This window comes from Zootoca vivipara, chromosome 9, assembly GCF_963506605.1.
Source record: "Zootoca vivipara chromosome 9, rZooViv1.1, whole genome shotgun sequence".
NCBI classification, from domain to species: Eukaryota; Metazoa; Chordata; class Lepidosauria; order Squamata; family Lacertidae; genus Zootoca; species Zootoca vivipara.
In genome coordinates this window covers 14,409,261-14,425,328 of record NC_083284.1, presented here as the reverse complement: position 1 = coordinate 14,425,328, position 16,068 = coordinate 14,409,261, and the positions used below count along the sequence as shown (strand labels likewise).

Here is a 16,068-nt window from a genome sequence, read left to right as displayed (position 1 = left end):
ACAGTTACGTTGCCTCCACAGACTTCAAAAGATTTCTATTTTTATTGTGCTGTTCCATGGGGTGTCTACAGGACCATGGACAGCTCTCAATGGCACTGAGAGAATTCAGGCTGGATACAGGTGCCGAAGAGCAGCAGACTCAGATGTTGCTGCAGCAGAAGTCAGGGGCCAACTGGGGCATGGGACAGGCTGCAGGCATGTCAAGAGGGAAATTTGTGGTGCTTAAAGTGTTTGGCCAAATGTCTGGAGATGGTCAGAAGAGGAGGGCAGAGTGACCTTATCAAGCCATGTATGTGGACACAGTGGCTGCTCCTAGGGTTCTCCTCACATGGATTCCTCTGCCTCTCATGGTTCATTTGGAGGCAATTCCTGTACATAGACTTCCCCCTCTTCAGTGTCCTCAGGTCTTGGTTTTGATTGACAGCTTTGAACCCTAGGCCATCACATTTATGTGCACAAGAACCTCAAAGTCAGTGCTAAAGAGCTGGCTTCCTTCGCCATACAAAGACTTTCTTTGGCTCTGGAATCAGACCCAAAGGGATTTGGGTGTCCACTTGATCACATGGTTAAAGCAATAAAGAAACAAGCTGGAAAACAAATGGCCCAATATTTTCTGCTTTTAGAAGCCTGCTACCCACTCTGTGAACACGGAGCACCCTGTTTCTGTTATGATTATTGTGGTATACAAAGGCTCAATGTAGGGGAAACTGGGAAACGGACCGAGAAGAGGAAGACGGAATTTGAAAAATGTGAGATTATGAATTAAGACATTCGAATAACAGGGCACGTAGCCTTTTCTGTAGGGCTGATAATCTCCATATGAAATTCAAAGCAAAGAATTGAATATGTCACTTCTATTTGGTGTATATTTAACAGTTAGTTTAAAAAGCCCTTTTCTTAATGTTCAGCATGAAATCCAGGCTTTCGAGTTCTCACATCAATGGCATCTTCATTTAGCCTTTCAAGATATGAAGGCTATATGATGACTTCTGTAACTACTCACAGCAACTCAAATTAATTGATCCTTTTTGCTGAGCAGATATCAAACAATGCCTTCAAAGCTGATCTGGAAAACATGTTTGCCACTGTGTATAGCTGGGTATATTTTGTTGGTTTATTTCTTTGTGTTTTTAAAGAAAGGAACAGCCTTGCTTTGGCACTGAAGTCTATTACATACAGTTAGATATCCACTTTTAAAATTCTCCCCCTTTTTAAGCTCTTACATGTGTGGGATGGAGATTGGTGAAAACACTCTTTTTACTATCTTATTTTACAGAAATTAGACAGAAATACAGAAACCATGTTACAATTCAATTGAAGAGTATTTGTAATCTCTTTGACATCTGGTGGGAGGGCGTTCCACAAGGCGGGTGCCACTACTGAGAAGGCCCTTTGCCTGGTTCCCTGTAACTTGGCTTCTCGCAGCGAGGGAACCGCCAGAAGGCCCTCGGCGTTGGACCTCAGTGTGCGGGCAGAACGATGGGAGTGGAGACGTTCCTTCAGGTATACTGGACCGAGGCCATTTAGGGCTTTAAAGGTCAGCACCAATACCTTGAATTGTGCTCGGAAACGTACTGGGAGCCAATGCAGATCTTTCAAGACCATTAGAGCCCTTTGGATTGAAAGACAGTATTCAAAAATAACTGGGGTGGTATCGAAATAGGCTAGGTAAATGAGAAACAGAAGACTCTGCACCATTCAAGACTGGGGCCATTTTACCCCACATGCATATCAGGTAGCTAGAAAGCAGTCATTATGTCTGAAGCTCTGTCTTACACATTTACAGTCACATTCAGTCACTAGCCAGAGAGAGGTGGATGCCTCAGGCCAGAGCAAAGCTCTCTCCGGCGCACACACACACACCGGTTTCCCAGAGTTTTTTAGGGAGCGCGGCGCTGCCGGCGGGGCTGGAGGAGGCAGGCGGCGGCTGGAGGGTGCTTCCTCTGGTGGGGAAGAGGCGGAGGTTGGATGTGGCGCCTCCCGGCTCAGCTGGCTGCTTTGTGCCATGGTGGCCACGGCAGACGGAGGCTCCGGGCGCGCCGCTGCTTCAGTGTGGCATGGCAGGTGAGGGTGGCGAGCTGATGCTGGGAGGCACCATGTCCAGCCTCTGCCTCTTCCCTGGCGCCCTCCAGAACTTGGCATCTTGGCGTCCCACACCACTAGCCTCTATGGGTAAGACGCCTCTGCCTCAGGCAGCAGATTCTGAGGGGCTGTGAGTAGGCAGAGCTGGGTGTGCTCTTCCTAAGCTATCCTGCTGCCCTCCAGTGCTGTGTAGGTCACTCCAATAAGTGTTGGAAGTGTAAGAATAAAGAAGGCATGTTTTATCACATGTGGTGGAATTGTAAAGTAATCAAAAGCTATTGGGAAATGATTTACAATGAAATGAAAAAAATGTTTAAGATTGTTGTTGTTGTTTAGTCGTTTAGTCGTGTCCGACTCCTCGTGACCCCATGGACCATAGCACGCCAGGCACTCCTGTCTTGCACTGCCTCCCGCAGTTTGGTCAAACTCATGTTTGTAGCTTCGAGAACACTGTCCAACCATCTTGTCCTCTGTCGTCCCCTTCTCCTAGTGCCCTCAATCTTTCCCAACATCAGGGTCTTTTCCAAGGATTCTTCTCTTCTCATGAGGTGGCCAAAGTATTGGAGCCTCAGCTTCACGATCTGTCCTTCCAGTGAGCACTCAGGGCTGATTTCCTTAAGAATGGATAGATTTGATCCTCTTGCAGTCCATGGGACTCTCATGTTTAAGATAATGTTTGTTAAAAGACCAGAAGCTTTTTTGCTAGCCATTACAGGCCAAGACCTGCCGAAAGAGTGGAAGTATCATGGATACTACATGAATATTAGGCTAGGATATTACTAGCCCCCAAATGGAAAGACCAACGAAAGAAGAATGGCAAGGGAAACTGATGGAATACAGCATGCTGAAATGGCGAAGCTCACTGGAAAACTTGGAGAAAAAGACAATAGAGATTTTTTTAAAAGATTGGGAATCGTTTAAGATGTATCTACAGAAACACCGTAAAGAAGTAGACTCACTAGCAGGGTTTGACCAAACACTTACAATTAAGGAAACAAATATAAAAGTTAAGTAATATGGAGAATATGAATGATATGAGTGTAATAAGATATAGCTAAAAGACTACAAATTAAGGTAGAATAAAACAGGCAGAAGAAACAATATTTAATGAACCAGAAGTGGAAGTTGAGGGAAGTCAGGGAAGGGGGGGGATTGGGATTCGCATACGTTTTTTCTTTTCTTGTGATAGTGATGATTGTGTTGAACACAAAAATGTAAAGCTTAATAAAAATCATTTTAAAAAACAAAACAAATGCTGTGTAGGCCACTGTTCTGTTACCAGTGTTGATTGAAGTAAGATTCATTTGGCAGGCTGCTTGGGTTTTGTACCTGGAACAGGTGAGGGACCGTCTTGTCCTTCACTTCAGGCAGCAAAAATTCTCGGGCCAGCCTTGATAAAGTTCCTCAACCCCTGAACGATTCTGTTTATTTTTCAGCAAAAGCAACAGCTTCCAGCCATGAAAAATATGGGAATTACTGCAGTGTGTGAACATTCCACTTTACAGTACTTTTAGTGCTCAAACGATTTCAATTCCCGCCATCTGGGGTGCCTGCTGCTCGCCAGTCTGTAAACTCGGACACTGTTAGCAGCGCTCACACAAAAAAAAAACCCCATTCCCTTTTAACTATTACTAAAGCTCTGCAGCTGTCTTTCTGTGTGCAAATGGAAGCGATCTCTCCAAAACGGAACACGAATGGAAGGATAGCCAATGAATTTTTAGCCAGTGGAGAAGTGGCTTATGTGGAAGAAACTCTGAATTAGTGCCAAGCTCCAGATGGACACAGGTTGCTTGTTCCAGTTGAAAAATATAATTGTCCAAATACTGGTTCTAATTGCATTACATGAACTTTATTTACACCCTAGTTGTAATTTCCATTAATTTATATTGAGCATTTCCCAAGGCAAGGGAAAACGTTTCCCACGTCTTCTGTGGAGGATAACCCCTTCCGCCACCCATCCCAGTTTGTAACCCAAATCTAGACATCAAGCACACAGGAGTCCTAGTGAATCATAGAGCCATAGAGTTGGAAGAGACCACAAGGGCCATCCAGTCCAACCCCCTGCCAAGCAGGAAACACCATCAAAGCATTCCTGACAGATGGTTGTCAAGCCTCTGCTTAAAGACTTCCAAAGAAGGAGACTCCACCACGTTCCTTGGCAGCAAATTCCACTGTCGAACAGCTCTTACTGTCAGGAAGTTCTTCCTAATGTTTAGGTGGAATCTTCTTTCTTGTAGCTTGAATCCATTGCTCCATGTCCGCTTCTCTGGAGCAGCAGAAAACAACCTTTCACCCTCTTCTATATGACATCCTTTTATATATTTGAACATGGCTATCATATCACGCCTTAACCTTCTCTTCTCCAGCCTAAACATACCCAGCTCCCTAAGCCGTTCCTCATAAGACTCCTACCTTCAGGACCACTGTCTCCCTCCCCCACATAAGTCAGTTTAATGCCCTCCTGGTGAGGTTTTTGAGTTTCATGGCAAAAACATTCCTCCCAACCCTTGTGAGGTGCAGCCCATCACTTGCCAGAAGTCCACCTTCAAGAAACTGCAGACCGTGATCTAAGAATCCAAACCGTTCCTGCTTGGTGCAGCAAGAAAACGACTAGCACATTTGCAAAGCTAAGCAGGGTTTGGTATGGTTTCAAGTTGGATGGGGAACTGTGGGTTGAGATTCCTGTAATGCAGGGGTAGGGGTAGGTGACCCTTCCAACCTTATGTTTCTATGATTTCTATGAATCTGTTTGTAGGAAAATATTTGCAAGGTGAAACACAGTGTGGAACAGACAGAGCCCAATGTACCTGCTTTTCTATGTCCCACAGAAGCAAAGATCTTGCATGGATCTGGCTGATTCGGTTTTCGCCATGGTCTGGCTCCTTTCCCCTTTTTACTTTGAAACACATATCTGTGCCAGACTAGATTTGATATTAATATATGGCTTTTGTTAAGCAACTAGCAGTAACCAAAGGATCCTGAGCAACTTCAGGACCTCAGGAGATGGAGACGAAGAGCTTAACCCTTTCTCCCCTGCTACAGCCCCAACAAAGAAACCTCTTCTGCCAGCTGCTTATTTTTATTAGGAGAGAATGCAAACAGTAGCTTAGGAAGGTGATTTTCAATGGGATCACTGCATGTGGATAAATAAGGGTTGAACTTTCCCTCTCTGCTCCCTGCAGTCCCAGTTCTACTCAGGATCCCCAATGGCTGCTATTTATATAAGGAAAAACCCGCCATGCATATTAACTGCAATCATGCAGTTTGGGCTCTTATTTGGCATTTTAAAAAAATGAATCATGGGATATAGAGATGGCAAAACGGACAGCTCTAATAAGAGACACAAAAGTGCAAAACCTACAGCTCTAATAAGAGACACAGAATTTTTCAAGGAGGACTGGAAACTTTTTCTGGTCTATTTAGAAATTAATTGTCCATATGCATAGTCCATGGTGGGGTTTGAAGTTTAAGAAAAATACAGCAGGATATATTGAGAAACCTGTTAAAGAGGATGGAACTCTATGTGATGGAATTGTAAGATGCAATTGTATGTAATTGTGATTATAAACATTGAGGATGGGTGAGCCGGAAGTCATTAATATTGCAGAATGAGGATTATAACTGTTGAGTGGTAACATGTAACTTCGAATCTTGAAATAAAAGAAAAAGAAATTGGGGGCTGGGGGAATAGCAGTCTTCCCCCATGGCTTTTATGTAGCACTGAATGGTCTCCTTGGAGCTTCCAGTTGACTCTGCCATTGGTTGTTCAGGCCCCTTTCTTCCATGAAAAGGGTGTGCAGAGCTTCATGTTTGCACCACGTAATCATGCAAAACCACCGGACTATTTTGAAGTGAGCAAAAGCGATGCTGCCAAATCCTGATGACCAAACCTTCACCTTCAACATTTCTGCTTGCACGATAGAAGGATGGCACGGGGGGGGGGGGGCATTGTTGCTAATGACTGCTTAGCCTCTGGCTCAGTGAAGTGTGGGTGCCATAAATGCATGTTCCATTGCTCTCCAGTTGCTATAAAAGCACTTGGCTTCCCCCTGTTTTCCAGCTCTAATGGTGCTGAAAGATAAACAGGTGAAAATGGACAGCCAAGTACTACTTTTCATGGCGGGGGGGGGGGATCGAGGTGCTGAAGAAGATTGGTCATAATTTGGCAAGTTGATCCTTACTGATGGTCCCTTGAGTCAGGGAACAAGGGAGGCAGGCGGAGGAAATGAATTTCCTTCACAAACCATAAAAATAAACCACAAAATTAGGGCAGCCATTCACATTATGCTTGCATGTCTGCTGTGTTTGCTAAATTTGTGCTTGCAGACACCTGGGTACTCTAAGGCCTCATCCAGCCTTCCTTTTGTGCTTTGTTTCTAGGTACAGGTCTGCACTCCCCCCCCTCTCTCTCTTGCCCTGGTGTTTTCATGAGGTAGCCAAAGGATTGGAGCCTCAGCTTCAGGATCTGTCCTTCCAGTGAGCACTCAGGGCTGATTTCCTTCCGAATGGATAGGTTTGATCTTCTTGCAGTCCATGGGACCCTCAAGAGTCTCCTCCAGCACCATAATTCAAAAGCATCATTTCTTCGGAGATCAGCCTTCTTTGTGGTCCAGCTCTGACTTCTGTACATCACTACTGGGGAAACCAAAGCTTTAACTATACGGACCTTTGTCGGCAATTAAGACACCTTAAAAAACAATTCCAATACAGATGCGGACTTGCAAGAGGAAGGACTTCAGCAGGTGCTGAAAAGACAACAGAGGTGGCACCAGTCTAATATTCAAGGGCAGGGAATTCCAAAGGGTAGGTTCCACCACACTACAGGCCTGGTTCCAATATTGTGCAGAATGGAGCTTCTCAGAAGATGGTGTCTATAAGAGGACCTCGCTCGCAGAGCATTGGCATATAAAGGGTGAGGCAACCTTTCACATTGCTGTAGCTTTGATGATGATGATGATAATTTATTTATATGCCATCTGACTGGGTTCCCCCTGCCACTCTGGGCGGCTTCCAACAAATTAAAACACAATACGGCATCAAACATTAAAAACTTCCCCGATGTCAGGCAGCCGAGGATTCAACCCCCATGACAGGTTGCCAGGAACAGATAAGACAAGGAAGTTCTTGCCAAATGCTTTTTATTCAATATCCACAGGGAGAGGCTTGGAAATGCAGCCTCTTGGAATAACAGCGTTGCTCCAAGTAAATATCCACTCCACTCCATCTCTCCTACTTCCTCATTCGTCAACAGCACTACCCACCTTACGGCTGCTGTTTAGGGCCATCTGTCTCTGCCCTTTGCTCTCCTACTTTTAAGGCTTGCCGGGTTCTCTGAGATGGTGGATCTGGAATGCTGTCTAGTGATAACGTGTCGGCCAGCTCTGCCTCCTCCTCCTCTCTGAACTTTCCCCCTCATCTGCCTCTGAGCTGTGACCTCCCACAAACCTATTCTGTCTTCTTCTTCTCTGGAAGGGTCAGGCTTCCACCATTCCTCCTCTGTTCAGTCCCTGACACCTGAACAGGCTGCCTTCAGGTGTCTTCTAAAAGTCAGATCGTTGTTTATTTCTATGACATCTGATGGGAGGGCGTTCCACAGGGTGGGCACCACTACCGAGAAGGCCCTCTTCCTGGTTCCCTGTAACTTGGCTTCTCGCAGTGAGGGAACCACCAGAAGGCCCTCGGAGCTGGACCTCAGTGTTTGGGCTGAATGATGGGGGTGGAGACACCCCTTCAGGTATACAGGGCTGATGCAGAATGTGGATAGCAGTCCCTTGAGAGCTGAACAACATTAGGGATACCATCAAAAAAATAAAAAAAATCTGGATACCAAATGAAATATTTTGCATCATGGCACAGAAATGAAAGCAGGAAGAACTATCGACGAAAGAGGAATGGCAGATGAAATTGATGGAATATGCACAATTGGATAAGATGACAGGGAGAATTCGAAACCAGCGGGACCATAAATTCTTGAAAGATTGGAGTAAATTTACAAGTTATCTGAAAGACAATTGTAACCAACTGACTACGCTCGTAGGACTACAAGAAGTTTTGTAAGGAGAACTATATGAAATATTGCAGAAAAGATTTATGAGAATGGATTTTAAGTTATGGATTATTAAAAGTAATACTTAGGATAACAAATGTAAGATTAAGAGATGAGGTTTGATAATCATTAGACGTGGCTGATGGAAGTCTCAGGCTAAAATAGCCAAAATGTTGTATAAGATGAGATGAGATGTTTGGAAAATATATGTAAAAACTAATAAAAATGTATATTAAAAAGAAAGAAAGAAATATTTTGCATCATTGTCTTGTGGGACACATCCCTGATTGCAGAAGGTGCCTCTGGGAAATACTGGAATCCAAAGAATACTGTGCTGTACACTGGAGGGGGGGAAATTCTACTTGTCTGGCATACCTGCAGTATCTATTTTATGAGCATCCTTTTTGTGGTCCACTAGCTTACTTGTTGATTGTTCCTGTAATGCCTTACAGGCAAATTAATGAAACAATATCATCAATGGATGTAGTTACAAGTAGGTAGCCGTGTTGGTCTGAGTCGAAGCAAAATAAAAAAATTCCTTCAGTAGCACCTTAAAGACCAACTAAGTTTTTATTTTGGTATGAGCTTTCGTGTGCATGCACACTTCTTCAGATACACTGAGTGTATCTGAAGAAGTGTGCATGCACACGAAAGCTCATACCAAAATAAAAACTTAGTTGGTCTTTAAGGTGCTACTGAAGGAATTTTTTTATCAGTGGATGTCTCAGGCTAAAGAAGAAGACCTAATTATTCATGTGCTATTCACTGGTGCAGCCTGCACCAAACACCCCCTTAGGTTACCTACTGCCAGGCGTGCATGTTTAAAATAAATGAAAAGTTCTCCTCCCTCCACTGCTGCTTTAAATGAGAAAATATTGCGTGTGTGCAATCCGGTGGGAATTGTTCATTTGGGCAAATTTATTGCAATATGCAACGAGGTGAGTTGCCAGCAGGAGTCTTGTTGACAAGCTCAGGAAGCATGCACGATAGAGTGGCATGGAGTTACAGGTGGGCAACAGCTCAGTGGCCAAATTTGCATTCAGATGCTGGGAAGTTCACATTGCAACCTCATAAAAAACAAATAAATTACGGCATCAGGTGGCATACCTTTAGGTCTAAAGAAACACACCATGTACTTAGTGGCAATGTTCAGTTAAATTTGGATGGAATCTGCACCGAGCTGTATCTTCTGGGATTTAAGATGGTTATGTAAAATTCCAAAGGGCAAAGAGAGAGATGAGAAAAAGAAGGAAAGAGAGTTTTCTCTGACTCAGTGCACTGAATTCAAATGGCATTTAATTTGAGAAAATGAAGCAAGCAAGGATTAAAACACTTTTAGAAATCGATTTGTAAATACACCCTCAGAAATACAAAGCAGTGTGATCTTTGTAAAATAAGTATAAGAACAAGGAGGTGATATGACTGCAGCCAAAAATGCTCTGTACATTTCCATTGCTGGCTAAACAAACACAGCCTTTGCAATGAGCACATAATCAATTCTTGTGGTAGCTGAGCAAGTTAACTGGTAGCTGAGCAAATGGCAGCTGTAGGCAGCAACAGGGATAGGATGGAACCACCCAGTTTTGCTCTCCATTCTGCTAGAGAGCTGAATGAAATCATTCGGCTTTGGAAACCCATGAATGGATTGTGGGGGCAGAATGGCTTCCACAGTTCATTCTGAGCATGTGCACAAATGTCTAATGTGACTAAGACTCCCTGTGTATGCCTGATGGTCCTCCAGTTTAGGGAAGTGCAACCTTTTACCCACTACTGCATCACAGAACTGCTGTCCTGATATCCTGAGCACTTTCCACGTCAGACGAAAGACCTGAATTGGAGTTAAACCAGCAACTAGTTGCTATACCAAAATACCACTGGGATGCAAGGCATAGTGTTTGGGTCATACTAAACACACAATTTACCCCGAAACCTGGAGCCAAGGGAAGGCAAACACATTCCCTTCCTTCCACCTGAGATTTCCTCCCCTAATTTATGGAGGACTAGAACCTAACAAAAAGAAGCTACTCCCACCAGAACCTGTAGTTATAGCCTAGATACCGGTGGACGTGGAAGCATGCCAGGTTCAAGGTGTTGTTGTTGTTGACATTTATGCCCCTCAACAACCTGGGAGTGGTGCCTTGTCCTACATCAACCTGTCTGCTCATCGAGATCTAGAGAACAAGCCCACCTGGTCGTTCCATCACCATAAACCTTGTGGTAGCCGGGGGGGGGGGAGTTTCTCTGCTGGGGTGCCTTGTCCTCCTCGAAACATGGCAAGCGCCAACCTAAACTATTTTTCAGAGTCTTGTTAAATACTTAACTTTTTCATTGATTAATGCCTAGCTTTTTGTAACATGTTTCTTTCTGTCTTTCTACCGTGTTTTGTTGCATCTCAGCATCTGTGTTGTGAGTTTAATGTACACTGTTTGAGGCTCCATCTGCACTATGCATTTAAAGCAGTATGATACCGCTTTAAACAATCATGGCTTCCTACAAAGAATCCTAGGAACTGCAGTTTGTTAAGAGTACTGTTAGGAGTTGTTAGGAGACCCCTAATCTATGGCCTTTTAAACTGGGGGGGTATTGCTTTCGTTTATTATTATGCTATGCATTTTTGTGTTTCTATATTGTAAACAGCCTTGTGATCTTTGGGTGAAGGGTGGTATAATAAATAATAATAATTCCCCATGAAGGTAAAGGGACCCCTGACTGTTAGGTCTAGTCGTGGATGACTCTGGGGTTGTGGCGCTCATCTCGCTTTACTGGCCGAAGGAGCTTCCAGGTCATGTGGCCAGCATGACTAAGCCGCTTCTGCCGAACCAGAGCAGCACACAGAAATGCTGTTTACCTTCCCACCAGAGCGGTACCTAGTTATCTACTTGAACTTTGATGTGCTTTCGAACTGCTAGCTGAGACCGAGCAACGGGATCTCATCCCATCGCAGGGATTCGAACCTTCCGATCGGCAAGCCCTAGGCTCTGTGGTTTAACCCACAGCGCCACCCGCGTCCTTCGCCATATAGAGCTACAATTCCCAAAGTTCCTTGGGATTGACTGTTAAACCAACTCTGCAAAATGAGTTGTTAACTGATGAAGGAAAACCAAATGCAAATTGGGAGCAAATTCAGCTTTCAGGCATTTCAGAGCCCCAATTGAACCTGTCCTCAAGCAGGATTGCCATCTCTGATGGTTCTCCTTCCCCTATGTAACTATGGTTCTAACTTATGCAGATCTATGCCAATTTTAAAAAACTTCTTTGAACACCATGCCTGTGGTGGGAGAAACACAGCAAAGGCAAGGCAACGCCAAGGTGTTGGAAAGCTTCAGTGAGTGTCAGAAACTGTGTGCCAAATTAGCATTCCCATATCATCATCTCTCAAGCACAACTCCTTAACAGAGTCTCAGGGTACGCATGACATAAAGGGCAGCTGTAATGCATACTGTTAAGGAATTAACATAGCAAGTAGTTCATACATCTGCTTAGCCATTCTGTGTCCACAGTTGTTCATCCAGACATCCAGGCTTAACAGATATGAACTTTGCATGCCTGCTCAGATTCAACCATGCTGCAGGATGGAAAAAGAAGTCTTGCAACAACCATACTTGCAAGTCAATTTTTTCACCACCTGCAGATGAGTGCAATTTCTGCACATACCCAGAAATTATCCAGCCTTATCCAGTATGAAAACCAAACCCAATAGGCACTCATTTAACACACACACACACACAATTCTACAGAAAAGTCTTCTACTTATAAGGAAGCTAACATGAATAAGCCGTTCATAAAACTGAGCAGAGATTGTGAAAAACAGCACGAGAATTCAACCTGATCACGGCTTCCCCGATATGATTAAGTGGCAATAAAAACATAAAATAAAGGTACCTTGATGTTAATGGGTCTGACAGTCTCTTCGTAGCTATTTCTCCAGCACAGAGTCTTGCTTACCTAAACATCGCCATTCAGCTCAAATGAAATGCCTTGATTTGCTGAACTGACAAGCTGGGGCACAGCAACCTCTCTCTCCGCCCCCCCCCTCTCTGTGTGTATGCTTTTCCCTCCTTAAAAAAATGTAGTTGGATCTAAGCCACTATAGTTACTATTTATTTTAAACACTGAGGGGCCGTTGGGGAAATAACCCATTTCTCCCTCCTCTTATGGCTGAGCCAACATCTACTCTCCCATGACTTTAAGCGGGGAAAGAACCAGAAGGAATTTTGTGCTATAAATAAATTAGAGGAATGCATGAAAGTTGTAAATATTGCTAATTTAGTAATGCACTTTATAGGGCTTTTACTGGAGCTCCAGCTGCAGACAAACCCAGTTCTTCTGAGCAGAGAATTGGCTCTTGCTTGCAGGTTGCAGACCTTCTTGGCCTAGGAAACCTTTTCAGCAGCCCCTTCCCTTATGCTTGGGTTACATTACAGCAGCCCACAGGAATTGGCAGGGATGGGAAATATGTGGCTTCTAGGGGTTGGACTACAACTTCCAGAATCTCTGGATATTGGTTGGAAGAGGATAGTATTTTGAGTCCAACAACATCTGGAGGGCCACAAGTTCTCCATCCTTGGCTAACAGCAACTTTTAAAAAAAGAAAACATGACCTCCAGGCATGATGTCTAGCAGCACTTAGTGCGTGGACTGATAGCATGAAATAGTGAACTTCTCTGCCCACCATTCTAGCTATATTTCTACTGGTGATGCTCAGTATCTGGTTTCCTATTCTTCCAAGGAGGTTATGGTGACATGCACAGTTTCTCAACCTCCCACCCTGGTTTCACCCTCACAAAACCCCTGTGAGGTAGGCCAAACAGAGATAGACAGAAACAGACCCGATATCACCCAGGGACACCACAACACACAAGGTAAGAAATTTCCCTACTCACAATACATTTGCCCTGAAATTATTACTTGCAATTTAAAATAAGACCTTCCCCCCCTTTTTTTTGCCTTTGTGCACCTGCCTGGTCAACACTCAGACCAGGCAGCTGCCATTGTCAGCGCATGAGAATGGGTTGATTACTTGGTATCCATGGATTTCACCCAACTGCAGTAAGTGACTTGATATTCTTGTAAGCAGGAATGTAAGTTACAGAAAAGAACGGAGTGCCCTTACCCACAGCCGTAAGAGCAAATAGTGGCGCTGTGGTCTAAACCACTGAGCCTCTTGGGCTTGCCGATCAGAAGGTTGGCGGTTCGAATCCCCGGGATGGGGTGAGCTCTGTCCCAGCTCCTGCCAACCAAGCAGTTTGAAAGCACACCAGTGCATGTAGATAAATGTGGCAGGAAGGTAAATGGCATTTTTGTGCGCTCTGGCTTACGCCACGGTGTTCCGTTGCACCAGAAGCTGGCCACATGACCTGGAAAGCTGTCTGTGGACAAACGCCGATTCCCTTGGCTTGAAAGCAAGATGAGGGCCACAACCCCATAGTCGCCTTTGACTGGACTTAACCATCCAGGGGTCCTTTACCTTTAAATAGCAGGGCACATGAATTATGGTAATGTGACCTTGCTAAAAGAAAACACACATTTTTTGGGGGGGAGAAGCGGAGACAACAACCCCAAACCCAACTATATGGGGTAGGATCCTCATGAATGACAAACTCTCCAGACACTTTTTGGTGAGGTTTGGGGACCCAGGGGGGGATGCTTGGGGGCTGGAAAACAGGCCCTTAGAGCTACCCCTGCTCCAAATCTTGAATTGATCTTTGCTTAGCTGAATCCAGGTCCTGGTGAGGGAGGGTGGAAACTGAACATCCAGAAGCTTCTTGGTGAGCTCTCAAGCTTCAGTTCATTATTGTTGTCCCTAAGGTATTGTGATGTGGAGGATGCAACTGAAGCTGCCTGGCTGCGAGTTTTAAATGAGTGCTTCCCCTCTTGGAGGGTGGATTAGGAATAAAGTGCCGAACTGCAGCAACAGGGGCCTCCTCAAAAGCAGCAGCCACCACCCTTCTGGCAGATGCCTCTGTCTGCTGCCAGGGAGACATGCCAGCTCCACTTTCTCCTTCTCCACATGGGGCTCCGTCTTTGTAAATATGGAGCATATGCAAGCAGCCAGGCATGGAGCCTGGTACGGTGACTCTCAGCATCCACAGAAAGAAAGAAAGAAAGAAAGAAAGAAAGAAAGAAAGAAAAGATTGCAAGGTTGCCTACCTCTGTAGGCAACAATTCCCAAGCAGCAGGGCAAAGACACATGTGTGTGAAAGCATTACGAGCCAGTTTTGAACAGTCAAAACAATGCACACCTCCCCCCCCCCCGATTGTTTGATGATGATGCTATTTGGGCCGCAGGGAGTTTGCACATCACTGGTTTCCTCCCCCCCCCCAAATTCCACCTATTTGATGGCTATCTTGCTAGTATAATTTAATGGAGCTGTTGTCAATCCCAATCATCTTTCAGTGCTCATTCACAGAACTTAAGTGGATTGATTTTTTGGGTTGTTGGTTGTCTTTGTTTTGTTTTTAAAAGGGCTTGATACAATTTTCCAAGGTACATTACACTTCGCAGGGATGTGCAGTGGGAATGAAAATGGCCTTTGCATTTTTAAGCTTCTCCCTGCTGCCACAAAGATGAGAAAGGCGCTCTTTTAAGAATACGAGATGCTAAAGAACCTGGCAGATGCCCTGAATCAGATGTCCCAAATCACATTCCACTAATGGTGGACCAGCCCCATCTATGGCATAAGCAACTGTGCCTGAGATGATCTCCCACTGCTCCCTAGGACTTTGTAATGAGACCAATCAGCAATCTGCTCACATGGCAAAGGCACAGTTGGGGCCTTTTGCAGAATTTACATAAAATTTAATGACTTCTAAGAGAGACTAAATGACGCTTGGTTTTATTGCACTTGTCCAAGCTTTTTTGGCTTTTACTGAACGACAGAGGTTATATTTGCTTCAATGGCAGACTCACTGTCATTTGTTCTGTCCAGTCCAGCAGGTTTTTCAAAGACCGATTTCACTTGCCAGTTTGTCATCATATGCTTGAATCTGAAACATATGTTTTCTAAATAAAATGGGAGGTGAAACCAAACCTCTCTCTTTTTTTGGCATAGACAGCCTGCTAGATAATTATATTATCCAACTTGCCCATTATTTTCATTGATTCAGAGTTCTCGAGTGAGCTGTAAATCATACCACTTCTCGTGTTCAGCTATTACTCCGACATCCTAGCTGGTGGGATTCTAAATTATAACATTTCTTGGCCTGTCTTCTGGAAAATGCATTGTTTTACCTTCCCATGTAGAAAAATCTGCTTGTATGTCCATGACCAAGATGGTTTTCTGACTATAGGTAAGTGAAATCAAATCTTCTTGCTGTGGCCACTGAGCATCTGTGGACATCTAGGCACAGACATAACATGAATGGGGCATGAGTGTGGAACATTCCCACCAGTCCAAGGTAGCATGGCTTAGCGGTTAGGGATGATGGGAGCAACATTTATTACAGAATAACAAACTTGTAAAGTTGGAAAGGACTATGAGGGTCATCTAGTTCAACTCTCTGCAATGCAGGAGTCTTTCACCCAACGTGGGATTTGAACCCACGACCCCGAGGTTAAGAGTCTTTTAGTTTTTGTTATTGATGGGAATGTGGGGAGATCCAGGGCAGACAAAAGGTTGCATTTCTTCACATAGTCCATAGTTTAATTATGGAATCTTCTACCATAAGGTGTAGAACAGGCATCCCCAAACTTTGGCCCTCCGGATGTTTTGGACTACAATTCCCATCTTCCCCAACCACTGGTCCTGTTAGCTAGGGATCATGGGAGTTGGAGGCCAAAACATCTGGAGGGCCGCAGTTTGGGGATGCCTGGTGTAGAAGATGCTTTAAACAAATTCCTGGAGGATAGCAGTATCAGTCTTGATGGTCACCTTACTTCTCATACCTCCAGAGGCAGAATACCTTTGAATGTTAGTCGCTGAGGACCACTGTTTGCGTCC

The 16,068-nt window shown here is 44.4% G+C and overlaps 1 protein-coding gene across 4 annotated transcripts in view; it reads right to left on the bottom strand.

Moving 5' to 3' along the window:
• Positions 1 to 16,068, bottom strand: part of ARHGAP24 (Rho GTPase activating protein 24) — a 343,081-nt gene that overhangs the window by 164,483 nt on the left and 162,530 nt on the right. Inside the window, exon 1 of one of the 4 annotated variants that reach the window (XM_060278415.1) lies at positions 12,011 to 14,334. The exons of the other annotated variants lie outside the window; for them this stretch is intronic. The gene's annotated coding sequence lies outside the window, so the exon portion shown is untranslated. Of the gene's footprint in view, positions 1 to 12,010; positions 14,335 to 16,068 lie in introns of those variants that run through there. 4 annotated transcript variants of the gene reach the window in all.